This window comes from Leopardus geoffroyi, chromosome B1, assembly GCF_018350155.1.
Source record: "Leopardus geoffroyi isolate Oge1 chromosome B1, O.geoffroyi_Oge1_pat1.0, whole genome shotgun sequence".
Taxonomy (NCBI): domain Eukaryota; kingdom Metazoa; phylum Chordata; class Mammalia; order Carnivora; family Felidae; genus Leopardus; species Leopardus geoffroyi.
This window is the reverse complement of record NC_059327.1, coordinates 128214585-128237494: the sequence shown is the minus strand read 5'-3', so window position 1 is coordinate 128237494 and position 22910 is coordinate 128214585. Positions and strand designations below refer to the sequence as shown.

Genomic DNA, 22910 nt, shown 5'->3' with positions numbered 1-22910 from the left:
TAGCTATCTTTATATTTCTCCAAAAAGTAAAGCTGGCTCTTTTCCTCTTTTTAGATATAACCTCCTGACTCAGATCTCCATATGGTAGGTCTCAAATTAAATTTTTCCTTTGCCATTTCACCTTCACTGAAAAAACAGTAATATAGTCTCCCAGAACTCATTTTTATTTCACTCTTATCTTTTATTATTTTTAAAATGATTTTAGTTATTTATATATTTTCTTGTTTTTTGTCTTTTTCCTTCCTACTAGTACTATTGTGTAATTTGCACAAAGTTAAGGACCTTAAAATGTCACATGTAACTCTCTATTCCATATGCCAAGAACGGTATTTGGCAAAGAACAGACATTCAGTGTATATCTGTTGAATAAACTGAGTGAATAAACACATATTTGAGCCATAAACCATATGCCTTTTAAAGTCTAATTGTCAAAAAATAACAGTCCCAAAATATTCTTGCTTGAAAACATGCAATACGCACTGTGAGACTAACAAGACAATCTGCAAATATAAAAGGAAACAAACATCATTATCAAATACTAATGTTAATTTGTTACTTGAAAGGGAACATGAAAAATTGCAAGTTTCAAACAACGCTAATAGTAAATTGATAAAAATTGATAATAAATGTAAGTTTTTATCCATCCACAGAATCAAAGACAAGACCAAAATTTGAGTAATACTGCACTTGTGATGAGGGGGTTGGGAGTAGGGGTGAAATATTGTGAGGAAATGTTGTCAGAGCTTCAGTAGGGTTTCATAGCTCATCATCAGTTGAGTTGCTTGATACGGACTTGATGATACGTCACTTGATAGATGTACTTGTTTGATACGTCCCTCGATACAGACATGGATGGCCTTACTTGTTGCCTGCCTGACACAGTCTTACCCACCAACCAGTTGCTTCTTTCTTGATTATCCTTACATCACTTCATACAACCTTTAGCTATCTGCATATTACATTTAGTATATTTGTTTACATATCATCCTCTCCCCCTCCATTGGAATCTGTAGAAAGGTAAACATTTATTTTACATATTCAATGTCTTGCTTCAAGCCTAGGAAATAAGTGTGCACTGGGTGTCAGTGGACTGAGTACTTAATGTTTTTGTGAAAGACATTTTAAGAACCAAACAGCGTAGGAAATCCTTGATGTTTTCCTTTCTTTGACAATTAAGTCACATAACTGTCTTCCATATTTTATGTTACCATATCATGTCTACATGTAGAGATTGTTTTCAAAAATCTGTAATTAACGGCTTATTCAAGTGACCTTTAATTCATGGTATCATGTGTTCCCTCATTGTTTGTGTAGATATTTCTTGATGTCAGAGAAGCAGCACAAATGACTTGATTATATTTTAAGAAATTTTAGATTATTATATTTATTTCCTTAAATAGAAAATGTGTCATGGGTAGTTAAATTTTTGATAAATAAAGGACTGAACTCAAATGGTTTAGCCTTCTGTGTCTTATAACCAATCTTCAGAGTAATAACTGTTCTAAGTGGTAGAATGGTTTATCAGTGCAACGTCACTGATGAAAAATGCTGTTGATTATCCTTGTCTGCTATTAATTAAATGCTTTCTTCACAAGAGTCAGAGAAGAAAGCTCAAGTGAAACACATCATATGTCAGCAAGAACAGTGTGCTTTGTTGCCATGTCCACAGACAGTATTATAATTATCAGCAGTGAAGGTTGTGGAGTCCTGCACATTGAAAAATAATAAAAAGAGGTCTGATACTAATTCCTGTTGGTCAGAAATGGGAATCATGGACATACATTTGAACAAGTGATTCTGGAACTCCTGAATGTGGAGAGGATAATTTTAATTGAATTAGTTTTTGAATTTCACACCTTTAGAGAAGAACAATAGTTAATATCTTGGTAAAAGGCTAAATGAAGTTCTTAATGCTCTACCATTCAATAGAACTTCCAAATTTTCCATCATCTAGAATCTTGGGTTTCTATCCTACTTGATTTTTTATTGTCCTGCTTGTTGAAGTTCCATTTGTACAAAATCAATTACATTTTTTGCTAGATATGTGCAGGAAGTCCGGAAAAGTGTTTAGAGTATCATACAAAATATACAGGCCATAAAACATTAATAATGAGAATGATTTAACAGATAAGGAAATTGCAACTCAAAGTGATTCTCAAAATTCACTGCAAATCAGAGTTCTGAGCCCCATTCCTACAGTTGGTTGAGAAGCCTGGGGTTTGTACCAGACGATTCTGATATAGATGATGGGTAGGTGATAGTGAGAGTTGTTTTTGTTTGTTTGTTTTTGTTATTTTTTAATGCACAGAATACAGCTGTTTCCTAAACCAGTGTATTTATATTACTGCATAAATTTTTAATACATTAAGACAATTTATAATTTGAGAGCGCCACAATTTCTTTCAGTAGAGCTATTGTAAAACAGTGTTAATTTTGAATCATGGGGTTTAGATATATGGAACTTCTATAAGGCAAATTATTTGAAAAAAAAAAAAAAAGCTCCTGTCCACCCTTACACACCAATGCCACAACAAACCTACGGATTATTAAGCCAGTTAGGAATTGGTTTCCTGCCAGCTGCAGTCATTAAAGAATTTGGTTATTTTGCTCCTACAATTATAAATTTATTTATTACAAAACACTTATTCTCTAAGGATTTCATTCTTCTGCCAGTTTAAAATTCCAGTAAAATAGATGAGTAGAAGACTAAAATAGAAACAACAAGGCTATTCTTTATCCTCTAAAACATCAAGGGCAATCACTTTGTTGATATAATTTGTGACTAGTTTCTAAAATGTGTCATCTTTGCAGTAGTTTGTATTTTATCTTTTGATAAATTATGTTTGACAAGTAGGTGAAAAAGCAGAGAAAAGCTACATTTTATGGTGTGTGCGTGTGTGTGTGTGTGTGTGTGTGTGTGTGTGTAATGTATTTTAGAAAAGTATTTTACAGTGAAGACTGCTGAAGCATTCTATTAATTTTATGAACTAACTTCTAAAGAATATGTCAAAAATAGATTGTCAGGTACATCTTAGCATTTGTGAAGAGTAATGTTGCTAGAATATCTTTCTTTTTATATTCTTAAAAGATATGTCAAAAATGTCTTTTTCAAATGTGGAAATGTAAATCATGGATTCCAAAGTATTTTACTTTTCTCTGGGACTCTATATGACATCCAAACTAGATGTTAGGGTGATAGGTATGCACAGTTTTCGGTGGCCTCTGAAGAAAATGAAATTATTTTTAAATTTTATATAAGTACAAGAGCAATATGTGTGGGTTTTGTTCTCTCTCTCTTCCTGTGTATATGTGTGTGTTTATGTGTGTGCAGGGGAGAGTTTTTCGTCTGACATATTAAAAACATTAGATTACATCGTACTTACAGTAATTACAGTTTACTGGTGACACTGTCATTAGCAGAGCAATCCTTATGTCTAATTTATAGCAAGGTCACAAATGATTAAATCAAGACAAATTTGATCATTGAGTGTAATCATGATGAAATGTATTGGTACTCAAGACAACCTTGTGGCAGCATTATACACAAGGCTGTATCTCATACATATATAGTTTAGGTGAAAAAAATATCATGAGATTTTGGCTTAAACGGGTGCTCAATAGGGGAATCTAGGTGGCTTAGTCAGTTAAGGGTCTGACACTTGGTTTTGGCTCAGGTCATGATTTCAAGCTTTGTGGAATTGAGCCCCTGAGCTGACAGCATGGGGCCTGCTTGGAATTCTCTTTCTTTGTCTGCCCCTCCCCCACCCCTGTCTGTCTGTCTTTCTGTCTGTCTCTCTCTCTCTCAAAATAAATAAGTAAACAATAAAAAAATAAACAGATGCAAAAACTAGTTGAAGTTCTCTGTTAGAAATGCCCAACTGGTAGTTTGAGTGACTCATGTATGCCTTCAGTATGAAAAGGCAGAGATCCAGCCCATCTTTGTGTGCTTAGTGTACAAAACATGACGGGCCTAAAATATTTACTTGTAAATGAATAGAGGGAGTAATGAATGCATGAAAACTGAGATACCCCGATTTAAAGGCTTGATATTCTCTCTGACAGTTTGTGACTTCCTCTTGTGGCACTGCCCATATCAACCACACTCCAGTCATACTGGTAGCTTTTCTTTTCTTGTATGTTGTAAGCTCCTGCCCACCTTTTATATGTCCCTTTTTCTCTCCCTCTAATCCTATTCCCCTAGATACTCAAAACATCATTGTTTGTCATTAAGTGTCTCCTGTCCAAAGAGGCCTTCCAGGCCACTCTGATTTCAACTATCATCTGAAATGTGTGTGCATTATATATGTATGTGTATGATATTGTTTACTATTAAGTATATATACCTATGATACCGAGTTGATTATCTTCCATTTGACTTGTGCCCAAACTCCTTGAGAGCAGAAACCTTGTATCACACTCATTCTGCATGTAGAATAGCTTCGGCTTATGGTATGTTGGTGCTTTATAAGAATGTAGTGAATGAATGAATGCTATGAAAGTATTTCATAATTTCCTCCTTTAGTGCATCCAATAAATTACTCCTACAGAGGAAAATTAAACATTATAATATGAATTAGATATATATTGTAGTTTATTATTTTTAATAAAGAAGAAACAGTTAACACATGGTTTTAAAAAGCATTAACAGAGAGCGTTCACTTTCAAAATTATATTTCATCTTTAATAGCAGGGAAATAATTGAAGTCTTTTAAGGCTTGGAAACTGTTGTATATATTATATATTATGAAAAGGAAAAAAAATAGCATCACCATGGAGCAGCAGAAGGTAATCTGTGGATTTTACAGCTTAAAATAGGGTGCCTAAATATATGTGGCAAAAGGTGTTTGTGTGTAATTGTGCTTAGTTTATCACTTTAAATTGTGACCGTAAATAATATAAAATGAGAGGACAAACTTGTGATTACATCAACCTCTAATAATTCTAGGACCTTTTGTCCTATTTAAAAGTACTAAATAAAAAAAAATTTAAACAATTTTTTCCCAGTAAGAAGTAGATATGGATTTTCTCCCCCCTCCACCCCACTACTTCTCTCTCTCCCCCACCCCTCTCTCTCCCCCACCCCTCTCTCTCTCCCCCACCCCCTCTCTTTCCCCCACCCCCTCTCTCTCCTTTAAACTTTCCTGCAGCATTAGGTGAACAGACCTTGGTAAATAAATAGAAATAAAAACTTTATGCCCTGGAGTTTTGATGTTCAATTTCTCATCATGTCTTAATGATTAACTTGTTACTTAACCTTCAGACCTCAGGGTGTTTTTTTTTGTTCGTTTTGTTTTGTTTTTTTTTTAATGTGTAAAATAAGAGGCTTGACCTAGCTGATTTCTAATAGGATAAGATCTTATGATTCTATTAAATATATTGCTCTTAGTCATTAAAATTCATTTTAAGTTGGTTTTTAGAAATTTCAGAACCTGTTCTAGTACTTAATTTCTGTCAACTGTACCCCTGGGCTTTTTGGTTTTTATGTGAATGTAGAGTGTGACCCCCCCAATGAATCAAAGGAGCAAGCTGTATAGCCTGGAGAACTGATGTAAGAAGCCAACATTTAGAGATTTTGATGATTTATGCTGCACTTTGCATACTGGAAAATATGGAAGTTTTTTTTTTTTTAATTAAACTTTGTAAGGAAGTAAGTTTAAGGTTTCATAGTCTGATGGCTTAGAGAAACACTGCAGCAAAACCTACAAAAGTGGTCCTGGTTTCATACAGTAAAAGACTTGGGAATAATATTGCTTCTTTTCTTTGGATAAAATGGTGGCTTATTCTACATGCAAAATTCATTTGACCTCCATGAAGGACTCTTTAGGGTTTCTTTATTGTTTCAGAGAAAGAAGATAAGTTCTATTAATTTAATTTGTAGTGCAATTTGTATACAAAAAAACCCACAAAACTTCAAAATATCCAATGTCAGGTATGTGTGTGTGTGTGTTAAATTTTGCACTTCGTGAGAAAGCAAGATACTGAAAATTGAGCCCAAAGGAAGTTTTACTTGTATTAACTTACTTTTCAATAGAGAAATTACATATGAGCCTTTACCATAATTATGTTGAATGAATACTTTTTAGTATGAAATAAAAGTGTATGTCAAACTCCCAATATTACTTTCTTTTATTGGTATTAATTTATGAGTATATTTTTTTAATTTATGAATATATTTAGGAACAAAAATATGTATACAAGTCTTTTTGTTTGCTTAAATATAATAACCAAGAAGACCTAAAAATGGAATTTTAGCAAATTAATGAAAATTTAGATCTCGTCTTAAAAAAACAACTAACAATATGAATGAAACATAAAGTAGATTTTTATATGGGATTCTGCACAAATGAGGAAAAGAAACCATAATTTCACGGTTTGTTTTTCTGTGGTAAAGAGAAGCATTTTCTTAAATTCTGTCTAAAAGTTAGAATTGTGGGATTTCATGATAGAAACAGAGTTTGAAAATCTATTCATACTGCATCAAAACAGTGAATATAGTATTATAAAAGTATTGGATATACACAAAAATAAAGAAAAGAAGTTGGGATATGATAGAGCTCAAATTTCATACAGTGAAATTTTGTTTGGATTTGTCTGATTTTGCTCCTTTCAGTCATGTATTCTGGATTGTTTTCATTATTTTGTTTATTTATAATAATAATAATAATAATAATAATAATAATAATAATACAAAACCATTTAGATTTTCAGTTTATTAAACTCTTCAATACTAACACAGTTTTCACAGACTCAATGAGGAAGGCAGAACAGACTTTATTTATTTTAAGGATGAAGGAACTGAAACTTAGCAAAACCAGCTATCTTAGGGGAGCTAGTAAATTGAAATGCCAGGATTCAGCCCACCTGTTTCATTCCCAGTCTGTTCTTTTACATAGTCACAATTCTATACATTAAAAAAGAAATTATATTAAGTATTAAAACTGAATTTGAATTCTAATTTTATTTTAGGTTATGCTCTGCATTCAATTCTTAATATTTATCTCTAGGGTTATGTTAGATAAATAAAAGGTAGGAATGTGGATATTTCCATTGCCAGATACCTTATTTTTCTATAGGTAGAATTACTTCTGATTTCCTACCAATGCAAGAGAGGTGTAGAGAAAATTATTGCTGAGTTAGATACTGATTTAACTGATAATTCTTTTTCTTAAAGTAACCTGCCCCCAAACTTCTACTGCCCACTATTTTTCTTACATTCAAGAATTGGAAAGAACAGGGATTGATGAAATGGAGGGATCATTCTCAACCCAGAATCTTCAATCTTCCAGTGTCCAGATTTCCTGCCTCATCTGTCAGTTACAAAATTTGGCACTTTGGTGGCATCTGTGATTGATTTAGTTGCCTTATTTGTTATGGCTTCCGATGTTGCAGTGTCTCCCAGTTAGACTGTAACCTCTTCATGAGCATAATTAGGTTGAGGGAATTTCCTTAGTATTAAGCAGAAGATAAGTATTCAAAAGAAACTTGTAGGTTAGATTAACTAGACTAAAATGAAATGGTTAAAGATACTTTCTGGCTTATTAGTCTGCAGTTCATTTGAAATCGAATATAACATCCTTTATGTTTTTAAATGTGTATCATACCTCCATTTCATTGATAGTAAAAAATAGTAAAAATAAAATAGTACAAATCAGGTTCAGTATAAATTTTATGACACCATTTTAAATATCTAAAATTTATTGTTCCTTTTATACTTTGCATTATTTTTGAAGCAGATTTGAATACCAGAAAACAGATAACAATCATGGCAGTATCTGTATGCGTGAATAAAGGGTAGAATTTAAAAATAGCGGCTACAGATAAGGTGTCCCTTTTATCCCATATGGAAACATACCAGATCCTCTCCTGCACACCAAGAGGATTTGGGGGACTTGCCTGAGAAGCTGACTTGTATATGTAGAAAAATGTAATTAGAGTTATTTTCAGGTTTTTTTTTTTTTAATTTTTTTTAACCTTTATTTATTTTTGAGACAGAGAGAGACAGAGCATGAATGGGGGAGGGTCAGAGAGAGGGAGACACAGAATCTGAAGCAGGCTCCATCCAGGCTCTGAGCTGTCAGCACAGAGCCTGACGCGGGACTTGAACTCACGAAATGCGAGATCACGACCTGAGCGGAAGTCGGGCGCTCAACCGATTGAGCCACCCAGGCGCCCCAGAGTTGTTTTCAGTTTAATTACAGTGATACTCAGAGAATTCTATAACCTTTCAAATATTTTTCTTCTGAACATTAATGTATATATTTCAAACCTTTTTACTTTCTTTATTCAAAAGCTTTCTGGTGGGGGCTTGAGTTTGTTTTGTCTTCGTTTTTAATTGATGTTTATGGACATTCAAATTATTTTTAAAATATTTGATTTTCAGCAGAATTCAAATGTCTGTCCATAAAATCAGTAACGTTTCAATTAGGTAATAATTGAACTTCGTTGGATGTAAATTTTTGTTCAAAATAATGGTAAATCTTATATGTATCAAGAAACTAAGTATTCTAAGAAAAGGACAATTCATGAAACAAAATATTCATTCTAAATTTTTCATATACAAGGTCATAATGCTCAGATTGAATACAATATGATATTTGGTAGTGCAAGAATAAGGATTTGAAAAAACTTTAATAAATATATGTTAATTTTACTGCATTTTAGAAAAACATAGCTAGAACTTTGAAATGTTATTGTGAAGAAAAATGTTAATAGTAAATAACGTAAGTGGCATACAGATATGACACAATATATGTAGGTGGTCTGAATTTTGGAAAACACTGATTTAATACAACATATTTACTGTATATGAGGAAATTGAGATCCAGAGAAGTTAAATCATTTACCCCAAATCAGATAATTTTAGGATAGAAATTTAAATAATGCTAAACACAATCTAGAGTAAATGAAAATGACATTTTATAACAGTAATCATTAACCATTTACTGAGGACTTACATCACAGGGTGTTATGATAATGCCATATACCAATACCAATTTTAAAAATTGCTTTCCAACTCTTCTGGTCCTCTAGGGAAAGTTTCTGCCTTTAAGGCCTTTGAAATAACAAAGAATAATACCTAGGACAGGGGACCATGTGGTACACTGAAATTGCACTCATAGATACATAGTGTTGTCCTAACCAATATACCTTTTTTTACTGTAACTGTCATGCATTTTTAGCATGCAATATTATAAAACTAAAATTTCTAACAGTTTTAGCTTGTTGTTTTCAAGTAATTTAAGCCTCAACCTCCAGAAGGATTCCTTTGGAATGTTTAGGACTTATCACCTCACGTTAAAATTACGTGGTTTGGCAGGATATGGATTATCTGTTTTGGACACTTTACAGACTATCAAAACCAGTATTTTTAAATTGTCTTCCTTCCTCCCTCCCTCCCTCCCCCTCACTCTCCCTCTTTCTTTCTTTCTTTCGTTCTTTCTCTTCTCTTCTCTTCTCTTCTCTTCTTTTCTTTTCTTTTCTTTTCTTTTCTATGTTAGAGACCAACCATATCAATGAGTATCCTATCTGCCCTCGGAAAATCTGGTAAAACACATATTCCAGGATCTTTGTCACCAGAGATTCTAACTTATTCATTATTATTTTTTCAAGTGGGAGGAAGGAATTTATAATAACAATGTTGGTGCACTACCCTAAGAAATGCTCATAAGTTTTTAATTATGAAGGTAAAAGTGGACATTATTGGGGTACCTGGGTGGTTCAATTGGTTAAGTGTTCAACTTTGGCTCAGGTCGTGATCTCCAGGTTTTTGAGTTTGAGCCCCTCACTGGGCCCTCTGCTGTCAGCACAGAGCCTGCTTCGGATCCTCTGTCCCCCTCTCTCTCTGCCCCTCCCCTACTTGTGTTCCCTCTTTCTCTCTCTCTCTCAAAAATAAACATTAAAAAATGTGGACATTGTTGAATTAATCCCTTAAAAACATGTTTTTGAACTTTATTCAGTGCTATTTTTATTGCATTTTTCCAGATAAAAGAGAGCATGTTATTTCAACATCCATCAACAGTGAATTTGTTTTGTATTTGAAATATCTTGGGTGTTCACACTTATAAGAAAGAAGGAAAAGAAATTAAAAATATATATATTTCTCCACAGAAAGACCTCCATACTGAATTCCGGCAGCTCAATCTATGTGTAAAGAATTAACAGGAAGCTTAAATGACAAGGAAATGAGAAACAATTTTGTCTTCTTATTCCTTGTTCAATAGCATTACACAGTCTCAGGTTAGTACACTGTATCTGAGGTAGGGACTTGAATATGTAGTTTTCAAAGGTTCATTCTGCTCCAAGGTGATGCTTTTCTATTTGAAAGGAATACATTTAGCCTAGAGCAAAAATATTCATCATTATGTTTTCCTCTAAAAATAAGAAATTGTCAGGATTTTCTATTTCCTTTATTATATGTGGGGAACAATATGCAGCAGTGAAGTAACTTTGCAGTGTGTTGAATTGATGAAGGAATGAGGGCTAGCAAAGCATCTTTTATCAAAAAGAAAATCTTCAACATTCTGTCTTCACACACATTCTTCTGCAGAACAAAGAAGATGAAGTTCTTCAGCTCTGCATCAGCCCAGATACACAGTTTATTCTTCGACTGTCAGCACAACCAGGCTCCCTTCCAGTCGTTTCAGAATTTTACCCAGAAATCCACTAGTGTGCCCTGTCACTCTAAAAACCACTTAGTCCTGCACAGTGACTCTAAGTCCATGTTGATAGATTTACACCATACCTTTGGGGACAAGGATCAGGCATCCTCAGACACCTCGTAATTTGAAGAATAACTGAAGATTTTGAGATTGGAAAGGCTTTTTTATATTTCACTCCCCTTACACATTTAATATTTTGTTCAATGTATTCACTTCTTTTCAGATGAAATTTCATAGACTTGGTAACCAGAAAGCAAACCATTTGGTGCTTTGTGTTCCCCAGATATTTCTAAACAGTTCGATAGTTTGGGTCCAAATACTTTATTTGTTTGATTCAAAATAAAGACTTAACATTCAGAAGTCAAAGGAGAAAGGTAGAGTCAGCATGGCAGTCCTGATTGACGTAACTGGGTTAGATTCTTCCACAGAGAAGAATTCTCCCAAGAAGCCCCTGGATTATACTGTCACAAGTTGATTTTAACTAGTAGTATATCACTCAGACAAAGAAAATTCCTTCCTACCTTGTCTGCAAGACATGAATTTTCCATTAAAAATGTTTATTAACTCAGTATTAGGTTATTTACTCCTAATGTCTACATCACACATCTCTCCCAAGGGATGCTGGTGGTAGGTTAGAACAGTCCATAAACCCAGGTATTTTTTAAAAATTTAAATATAGCCTAGTAGCACATTTAATTTATTTCAGTAAATTTAGTCTCATCATTAATTTCGAGTAAGATTGGTGCCCATTACTTGTTGACAGTATCTGGCTTAGGGATAGGGGAAAAGGGGAATGCATGGACACTGCTTCAAACTTTGATAATCTTTATTAATGAGAATTTCAAGGATGTTTTTACTTTTGTAGGATGTGGCTTGTTTAATATTTCCCGGGTATTTTATTTAATCAAAGTACATCAACAAAATTCCTTATACTGAATTGCACCTGTTTCCTACTTTTTTTTTTTTTTTTTTAATTTTTTTTTTCAACGTTTATTTATTTTTGGGACAGAGAGAGACAGAGCATGAACGGGGGAGGGGCAGAGAGAGAGGGAGACACAGAATCGGAAACAGGCTCCAGGCTCTGAGCCAACAGCCCAGAGCCCGACGCGGGGCTCGAACTCACGGACCGCGAGATCGTGACCTGGCTGAAGTCGGACGCTTAACCGACTGCGCCACCCAGGCGCCCCCTGTTTCCTACTTTTAATATTCGTGTATTCATTCTCTTAGCAAATATTTATTGAATTCTTAATTTGTAAAAGATACAGTGATAAAGGAATACTCCCTAAACTCAAAGTTATAATCTAGTTAGAAAGGTGACGTGCATACAAATGATGACAGAAAAAGATAACATGTATTAAATGTCATAGAGGATTATAAAAAAAAAATCCAGTAAGAGGTCAAATGAAGCTCAACTCACTTCAGGCAAAATCCCATTATTATAAGCCTATCGGGCTATCCAAATTCTGTTGGTACACTAAATGTTATTTGATGCTTTGCTCTTCACCAAGCTCTGGGGGAAATTGCATTATATTAAATTAATTACCCTTAATTAGTATAATGATTCTCTAGCTTTCTAGGGCTTTATCTTATTTTGACATCAGATTATTAAAAGGATACAGAATTGCATGTGTGTTTGTTCCACTTGCAGTGTGTTTAATGTAAATGAAAATGGATAAGGACTGGGAGGAAAGATATAAAATGTGTTGTGATGATTTTATTTTCAAAATTGTTAACGATATCTTTATATTATTATATATTTATTAATTTTATATATGTTATATATTTACATATAAATATATATCTTTAAGTAGAAAATGTAAGTGTATTGATATCTTGACTCATTCAGGGAAGACAGTGATTAATTACTTTTGTGATCCATGCTGTGGTTACTTGATGCAAGTAAAATGATATCCATAACAATACCTTTTCATCGTATTAATAATTGAAGGAAACAATGTAGTAAGGTAAATAGCATCACACCTGGCACACTATAAAAGGCTAATATTAGCCCTAATATTTAATACTGATATTATTTGGTTTATAACACCCTGTTGTTTTATTTGATCTGTAATATCCTACAGACTAAATGGAAGGGCAAGCAAAGTACAATTTGTTCTCCCTTTTATTTTCTGCCATTAAAAATAGTGGAAGAAATACTAGATAGTTATGTTTGCATATTAAAATTGACCACATCATTGTAATGTAGGGAAATGTAACCATCATCAGTGAGCCTTGATTGTAAGGGAAATCCTAGCCTTTCTTACTATTCTTTCTAGTACATACACAGATAAATCCAAAGAGTTTACCAGCCCACACTATGACTCTTTCTGGAGAGCCTAATATATTTGCCCTATTAATATTACTCTGGAAACTGGATCATTTTGTTAAAACTAACTGTTGGGGAGCCTGGGTGGCTCAGTCAGTTAGGCTTCCAACTCTTAATTTTGGCTCAGGTCATAATCTCATGGTTTGGGAGTTCGAGCCCTGGGTCAGGCTCAGAGCTGACAGTGCAGAGCCTGCCTGGGATTCTGTCCCTCCCCCGCCTCTCTCTGTCTCTCCTCCATGTGCATTCACTCTGTTTCTCAAAACAAAACAAAACAAAACAAAACAAAACAAAACAACTTAAAAAGAATTTTAAAAATGTGTCCTTACGCCTACCTTATAGCTTGATCAGATTTTTCTACCTGTATGGCACAGCTTAATAGCCACTTGGTCTTCAAGGTACCAAGGCATCCTTTTCAGTGTACAGACAATTAGTGCTGTATAGCCATACAGTTGACATTGGAGACTTTCAAAGCTCCTTTGTGCTAGAATGGTTATCTCCTGCTAGAAGTCCCTCATACACTAGCTGGTAAGAACGAAGGACAATGTTAGTCTTATTATTCATAATTGTATTCACAGGGTCTAACTCACAGAGACCTTCAATATTTATTTGTCAAACCAACCAATTAATTATTAACTTAAATACCTTAGTCATGATATGTAAAAAGAAGCTTTAGTTGTATATGAATTCAATATGAAGGAAAAATTAAGTAAACATTATGCAGTGTTTCTTGGTGTCGATCTGTTCTGCTTGGGTCAGTACTAAAATTCCCCCTTGTAGAGAGTCAAGCATGCACCTGACTTTCAGCCATAGTTTCTGAATCTCACAATACAATGGAGGAATCCAATAGAATTCTAATGGGTAACGTAGCTTAAATATAAAAATAAAATTATATATTCTTTATCTCTTAAAATAATTTTTAAAAATTAAAATGGTTTTGCCTGTAGGAAAATGCAAAGGTTCATTTAAATAAATAAATAAATAAATAAATAAATATGCATATGTGTATATTATTATATTAAATTAATACATTAACATATATTAATATATTAAAATATATTCAATAGTGGTCCAGGATTTGCATAGAAAACTTATGATTCCAGGCCATAGTGAGGGAATCAGGATCTCATGTCTGGCCAGCTCTCCTAGCTGTGATGATCCGCTTTGTCTGACATTGCTGACTTCCCAAAGCAACTCAAGGTTAAGTGGGCAGACAAGATGAAAGTAAATGATCTGCTGGAACACTTGCAATAATATTAAGACCTTCTTGCACTACTTGGTTACCTATTATCTGCTCTTGGAAGAACTCAAGTTTGGCTTCTAGTAAAGTCAATGCAAATGTTTAGTCTCTGTCATTTTAAGTATCTTCAAGAGACAATTTATAAATATTCCAGATTGTAATTTTTTTCTCAAAAAAATAACTAACTTTAACCTCCTGACTAGTTTAGATATCAAATACTACCTCTTAATTTCCACTTTTATTTTCACAAAGGCAAGTAATGAGTGATGATAATTATCTGATTTTATCTACTGCTGCAGCATAAGGCAGCTGAATTTTGAAAGTTTGTCATTTAACTATATCTTATGGAAGGTGCTTTTTCCATTTCAATATATTCTAAATGTGTCTTTTAAGTATAACAATTAGGGCAAATATATCTAAACAATTAGGACAAATATAGATATATCTAAATATATCTATATCTAGGACAAATATGTCTGTTTGGACCATTTTAGCTATGGGGGTCTTCATCTCCTTCCCTCTTCCTTCCTTTTTTTTTTTTTTTTTTTTACAGTAAAACTCACTTGCTCATGATCATAATGTTATAATCCTCAGAACTCTCCACTGGTATACTACTCGGCCATATGCAAATGATATTTTCCTGGCTCCTTTTCTTTCATGACGCCATGGTCTCCTCTTGATTATGCCTATATTCCTTTTACCTTTCACTTTTAAATCTAGAAGCTATGTATTTGGACAATCACATCATAGACTGAGCTACTAAAGGGCTCGAAAGTACCCATGTGATAGGGAGAATTATTGCAATATATAAAACTGAGTGGAAATTTGGTCTGCTTATTTTTTGGACCCTATAATTGATTTGCTTTACAACACAGGTTAAAGTAGAAATTCTAGATTTCTGGTTCTTCTCCTCCACCCCATTTTATTGAGATATAGTTGACTATACTATAGGATAACATTATATTAATTTTAGGTGTATGATACAATGAATTAATATGTACATATTGCAAAATAGTCACAACAATGAGTTTAGTCAACATCCATCACTTCCCATAGTTATAAATTTATTTTTCCTGTGATAAGAACTTTGAAAGTCTAGCAAATTCCTCTTGTAACTTAATCTTATCAACTTTCAAATGTACAATACAGTGTTGCTAACTATAGTGACTCTACTGTGTGTTACACCCCCCAGAATTTATTTATCTTACAATTTAAAGTTTGTACCTTTTGACCCCATTCACCCATTTTACTAACCTTTACCCCCTGCCTCTGGTGACAACCAATCTGTTCTCACATAAAAGCGAGATTATACAGGGGCATCTGGGAGGCTCAGTCAGTTAAGCATCTGACTCTTGATTTTGGCTCAGGTCATGATCTCACAGCTTTGTGAGATCAAGCCCCACATCGGGCTCTGTGCTGACATTGTGGAGTTTGGGAATCTCGCTCTCCTTCTCTCTTTGCCACTTCCTCTCTCTCTCTCTCAAAAATGAATAAACTTTTTTTTTGAAGTGAAGTCATGCAGTATTTGTCTTTTTGTTTCTGGCTTATTTCACTTAGCATAACACTCTCAAGTTCTATCCATGTTATCACAAATGACATGCTTTCCTTATTTTTTATGGCTGAAAAATATTCCTGTGTGTGTGTGTGTGTGTGTGTGTGTGTGTGTGACATTTTATGTGTTCATTTGTCAGTGAACACTTCGTTGTTTCCATGTCTCAACTACTGTAAGTAATGTTGCAACTAACATGGGGTGCATATATCTTTTTGAGGCACTGGTTTCCTTTCCTTTACGTATACCTATACCCACAGAGAGAGCATGAAGATTGCACCAGCTTCCCTCCAGCTCTCTGAAAAGGATTGCAGTCAGCCCCTAGATGTGTGTTAAATTAGAAGCTTGACCCTGTGCCCCCTTCCTTAAGTTGCTTCTTTCGGTTGAAAACTGGGTAGTTTAGTCTGTTGCATCTTTGCTGAGCCTGAGGGTGACAGCCACAGGGAGTCCCATAAGTTCATTAAGAACTTGTTTTTGTTTAGTATTGTGGGTCTCAGAGACACAAGACCTGCCGGGCCATGCCTCAGGTGGAAGACTTAAAAGATGGGACAAACCCTTCACTCCTGAAGGAGAAGCTGGGATTTATGGGTTCCCTCTTGATGATATGTCACCCTGCTCCAGGTCAGGGTTTATGGTGAGAAGCTACCTCAGCCTCTCCCCCTTTCAGTGTGTGTGTGTGTGTGTGTGTGTGTGTGTGTGTGTGTGTTTTCTTTCTTTCACTTGATGTGTAGGAGTCACACAACTAATTTCTGGATTTCTTTCAGAGGGAATTATTCTGTAGGTAGCTGTGGATTTAGTGTATCTGTGAGAGGTGATAAGTTCAGGAGTCTCTTGTGTTACCATCTTTAACCAGAACCCTTTCTATATTTCTCATTCTGTCCTCATAGAGAATGAGATAAGATTATAGGAATATACATTTGCAGTGCTTAGGCAGTCTGAAATACCTGCTAAATTTTTGTTCTAGTTATTATGCAAATAACATTATTTTTAGATGTTTTGTTGGGGAACAACCCTGCCTCTCAAATAATAAGTTGGAGTGATGGAATTGATGTGTTGTTGAAATGTATTGTGAAATAAAATTTTTGGTGTGATGTATTACCGTGTATAGGATCATAAGCAATATCTTTTAATAAGTACTTTAAACATTTTTTGTTTATTTATTTTTGAGAAAGTGAGAGAGAGAGCAGGAACGGGGAAGGGGTAGAAAGAGAGGGAGACACAGAATCTGAAGCAGGCTCCAGGCTCCGAGCACAGAGCCTGATGTGGGGCTCAAACTCATGAAACGCAAGATCATGACCTGAGCTGCAGTCAGACACTTAACTGACTGAGCCATCCAGATGCCCCAAGTACTTTAAAAATATCGTTTCAAAGATAAAATTGAAGAGATGATTTAAATAATGTGACTGGATAGGTGTGCAAGGAATTAGTTTCCATACATTTCTTGAAAATAGGCATTAGTATTATTTATATAGTTGTCTTTTTAAAAAGTCCATTTGCCTATTGTGTTTTCAGTTTCCTTTATGTCCTGGTAATATTCTTGGGGCACATATCATTTACTAAGGATTACTGCCAGCTGGGGCAGGTGATGGCTCAGGGATAATCCTTAAGAAGTACCAGATTCAATTATTCTCACTTAAATGATTTAGTTTGGACATATTTGATGGGGTAGAGTTTTATTTTAGAAGCAAGGTGAAATTTTTCATCTTTAGTTCTACTCTTGAAATAGTCTGCCAGATTGATGGAGCCTCATTTAGGGCTCATCAGAAACTGTGAACACTGCAATATGGTTTGATTATAGTGCTAAATATCAAGCAACACAGACAAGAATACCATTTAGCCAGGTGTGATTTATGCATACTTTAAATAAAAAAACATTTTTTTAAAAATTTAAGATCATTTGTTTTGCATAGAAAAATATTATATGGGTCTTAGAAAGCAAAAACAAAATTAAGCAGTGTATGATTGCAAATGATTTTAGTAAACTGTCTTTTATTAAAGAGACATTAGTAACAATGCTCTTAAAGATGAGGCAATATTGGGTGGTTGGTCCGTGGCTCTTTTGTTTTTCTTATTTGAAATACCCAGAGCAGGGGCGCCTGGGTGGCGCAGTCGGGTAAGCGTCCGACTGCAGCCACGTCACGATCTCGCGGTCCATGAGTTCGAGCCCCGCATCGAGCTCTGGGCTGATGGTTCAGAGCCTGGAGCCTGTTTCCGATTCTGTGTCTCCCTCTCTCTCTGCCTCTCCCCCGTTCATGCTCTGTCTCTCTCTGTCCCAAAAAAAATAAATAAACGTTGAAAAAAAAATTAAAAAAAAAAATGAAACACCCAGAGCAATATTAGGAGTTTTAAGTTAGAAAAATGCTGTGCTAAATAAAAATAAACCATTTTATTTGTGGGGAGGCTTCTGAGAGCCTTTGCCACGCTAATATACCTGTATGCCAGAAGGATTACCAAAAAGCAGATCTGCATTTGACTAGAAAACCTTTAAATTTGAAATATCTCACCCCATTATTACTTCTGGGAAAAAATACTTAGGAATCACTAATACATGGATTATTAGTCCCATTTTATAATCATCTCATGTCTTCACTCCTCTGCTATGTTTAAAATAGATAATTGCATACGTGATCATTGTCAGGAACAATATAAACCTATCGTACTATTATGATCATAGGTTTTGACCTATTATCATCATTATTGCTGGTTCCTTGTGCTATTTCCCATCCTAGAGGTCTAAGCTCTCCTGTGTGATGGTAAAGAGAGAAAGCCCAGTAGCACAATGTCTGGATGGCTCTGAGTCCTCACATAGACCTGCAGAGCAAGTTTCTTTATTTTCCCAACTCAAGGTAGCTGATAGATATCTGGATGACCTATATATTTTCAAATTTTCTAACTTAAGGTTTTTATTTCTTTCTGTCGTCCATAGACTATATTCTCCTAAAGACTGTTATTTCCCATTTGATGCACACACTACATCTGTCTACCTATTTCTCAATACTACCGCAAAGAATAGTGCATAATAGATTCTTATACATGTTGGTTGAATAAATATACAAATCGTGAGTAAATGAATAAAGATGATAGCATCCATAAACCTAAAGTTTCATGGAATATGATGAGGCCTATACAGGATATGATGAACCATCCATGATAACTTTTGAAAAGAAGCAGTTATATGAAAAGAATTAGTTATTTTTTCTTCAGTTTTGATTATAATCAGAATTTGATCAGTTATTTTTAATTGATATAATGATACATTTGAGTGCATTTTACTAATGATAACAACCCTTAAGTTTTCATAGGCTTATGTGATTTCATAAGCTTTGTCTATTAAATTTGTAAATCTGATAATAGGACAATCATCTGTAGGTTATGTAATGTGTCACATGCGTTGTATACCTATGTTGTGGAGATTGCTTATAAGTAGATTCTGGACATGGAAAATTCATATTAACTTGTGGGCCATATAAAAGTTCCTGAGAAAACTTTTCTATGTGAGTCGGTCCACATTGTATAAATGTGACTGTATTAGTGTAGTGTAAGCATTGATTAATGAGTTTTCAAGCATAATCCAGCTAATCCATTTAAGATGAGTTTATAGTTTGAGGGAACCCCAATTTCTGATGCTCAATGTTTAAAGATCTGAAATGCAATTTGAAAATAGAACAAAGTGAAAGCCATATTGGACTTTAAAAGTTAACATTGTAGAAAGAAATCATGCCTAGTTCTCATTTTTATGTTATCTATAAAATTCTGTGTGTTCATAAATGTTAAATAGGTGAGTCTTTCAAATTCTTTTTTCTTTAAATTTTTTCAATGTTTGTTTATTTTTGAGGGAGGGAGAGAGAGAGAGTGAGAGAGCAGGGGAGGGGCAGAGAGAGAGGGAGACATATAATCTGAAGCAGGCTCCAAGCTCCCAGCTGTCAGCACAGAGCCCAATGCAGCGGTCAAACCCATGAACCATGAGATCATGACCTGAGCCAAGGACGCTGAACCAATTGAGTCACCCAGGTGCCCCTTTCAAATTTTACTTTTTTTTTTTTTACTTCCCTTGTATCTAAAGGCAGAGAGAGGAGTGCTCATGTAGAATCTTAGCATAAGATGCTGTAGTGATGCTCTGTGCATTTATAGCCTTTGCATTTCAGGTCTCCATTATATGCTCTAGATAGGTTGTAGCACCTCTACTATCTCTGCCTTTTCTAAAACACTCTTACAATGGCAACGGAGAGAAATGAGAAATGCAGGGGCTTTATGAAATGATTTGTTAGCTTGAAAACTTATATATCAGTCTAATGCTAATAAAGTGATTTGGGTGTGAGAATGCTGTCTACAAAACCGGTTTTTCTTATTTCAAAAAATAGTTTGTATAATATATTTGTACTTGCAGATTTATGACATTTTTGGGATTTGAGCTTAAACTTAAAAACATCCCTACTCTTGGGGCGCCTGGGTGGCGCAGTCGGTTAAGCGTCCGACTTCAGCCAGGTCACGATCTCGCGGTCCGTGAGTTCGAGCCCCGCGTCGGGCTCTGGGCTGATGGCTCAGAGCCTGGAGCCTGTTTCCGATTCTGTGTCTCCCTCTCTCTCTGCCCCTCCCCCATTCATGCTCTGTCTCTCTCTGTCCCAAAAATAAATAAACATTGAAAAAAAAAATTTAAAAAAAAAAATAAAAAAAAAACATCCCTACTCTTTACAACCCCCAAAAATGATTTACTTTTTTTTTTTTTTCAAACTAATTCAATGTATTTATTATCTTTTAGCTATCACATTGAGAAATGTGCTGTGAACCTAGAAGTTCTTTTTTTTTTCTTTTTTTTTTTTAATTTAAATTCAAGTCAATATATGGTGTCGTCTTGGCTTTAGGAGTAGAATTCAGTGATTCATCTCTTACATATGACACCTAGTGCTCATCCCAAAAAGTGCCCTCCTTAATGTCCGTCACCCATTTGACCCATCTCCCCACTCCCCTCCCCTCCAGCAACCCTCAGTTTGTTCTCTGAATTTAAAAGTCTCTCATGATTTGCCTCTCTCTCTGTTTTTATCTTATTTTTCCCTTCCCTTCCCCTATGTCAGCTGTTGAGTATCTCAAATTTTACACATGAGTGAAATCATATTATATCTGTCTTTTTCTGACTTATTTTGCTTAGCATAATACCCTCTAGTTCCATCCACATTGTTGCAAATGGTAAGATTTCATTCTTTTTCATCACCGAGTAGTATTCCATTGTGTGTGTGTGTGTGTGTGTGTGTGTGTGTGCACGCGTGTGTGTGTGTGTGTGTGTGTGTGTGTGTGTGTGTGTGCATTACAGCACATCTTCTTTATCTGTTCATCAGTTTATGGACATTTGGGCTCTTTCATGATTTACTTTTCCTAACATGTATTTTTATCTAACTTTTTAGTTAGTCTCTGCTTTGTATGTCAACAATTAGGAAATAGGAAAATCCTACTGGAAATAATAACTTTTAAATACACAGAATATATTAATTTATATCTTAATTGAGAATAGTTTGAAATGAAAGTGTTCTTTTATAAAAAAATATGTTTCTAGAAAAATATTGGGAAAGTTTTTGAATGTTAAATATATAACTCAGCTTTCTGGTACTCAAGCAATCTATGTGATATTTATAGTTTAAAACTGCCATTTTTCTTTCAGATTATTGACTCAAGAACGGATATTGAATAGTACTTCAATACTAGAGATGCAATATCTTACGGTAGAATGAGAAGTTGAGATTTTTGGGAAAGATTACTGAATTAGGGATCTTATAAGAAAACATTTTTTCATTAAATTATTTGGCTATTCTTGAAGCTCATGGTCTTTTGGGTTTGGCTAGCCCAAACATATTTCTGTTGATAGTCACAATGATAAACATTGGTTTGCTTAGAAAGTGTAATTAAGGATTAGCGTTTGATACTGTCCCTGGTGTGTGGTAATATTCCCAGGAGGGAAACTACCAAACCTCTTCTTAGTAAATAAATGTTGATTTTACTTACCATTTAATCATCTGTATTATTCCATGTGCATGGACATTATGTAGAAAAACAGAAAGCATATATTTAATGTATTAGAACTAATTTTAGAATAGAGTATTCTTATTTGATGATGGTTTAACGAACATTTTTTATTTGAATTTTTATGCTTCAAGCATTTTTATATTTCTCTTGTATTTTTTATAAAGCTTATGCCAGCCATATATCTGTTCTTTTTAATGTAAATAAATCAACATTTTTTTATCTAACAGGTTGCCTGGAAAGAAAAGAATGAAAATTCTATGGTATATGTAATTTGTAAATATGCCATGAAATGCATTTTTTTCTGTATTTTGAAAATACTGAATTTTTCTTCTCTGTTTTTCTACCATAACCTTTTGTTTGTTACCAGTTCAGAATCAAACCTAGATTGCTTTATTCCATATTAATGTAATGCAAGCAAATCACTATGTTCATAGATGGCTTGAACAGGTTCTTCCTCAGTCCCTTGGGGAAACTATATTGTTTAACTCATTAAAATAAACTTTCAGATATTGAAAAGGGCTTAAGAGAAAGTCATTGTGACCATTTAAGTAATAAACTTTACTGCCTCTGTTTATGTGAATCTCAACAAATACTTTTACCATCATAAAGAAGCAGAATTTATTTTATTGCACATTCATTTTCAATTAAAAAACTGAGTACCTGTTATGTGCCAGGCACTGTATTAGACATTAAAGATATAGAATGAGTAAGAAGTTAGACATGATCTCCAGACTCAAATAGCAGACTACACAAAAGTAGAGAGAGAAGTCGTGGATAAACCACAAAACTATTTGATCCATTCTCTGAATAAGAAAAGGGGACTCTTAATTATAGAGAACAGACTAAGGGTTGATGGAGGAAGGTGAGTGGGGATGGGCTGAGTGGGGGATGGGCTAAATGGGCTGAGTGGGGGATGGGCTAAATGGCATTCAGGAGGGCACTTGTAATGAGCACTGGGTGTTATATGTAAGTGATGAATCACTAAATTCTACACCTGAAACCAGCTTTATCATACACATTAACCAGAATTTAAATAGAAACTTGAAAAAGAAAAAAAAAGATGAGAAGTTGCCATCTTATTTACTAAGCTTGTTGTCATCTGGAGCTGGACAGCAAAAAGAAACC

At 34.4% G+C, this 22910-nt stretch overlaps 1 protein-coding gene across 3 annotated transcripts in view; it reads left to right on the top strand.

Moving 5' to 3' along the window:
- Positions 1 to 22910, top strand: part of GRID2 (glutamate ionotropic receptor delta type subunit 2) — a 1475947-nt gene that overhangs the window by 573458 nt on the left and 879579 nt on the right. The gene's annotated exons all lie outside the window — the stretch shown is intronic.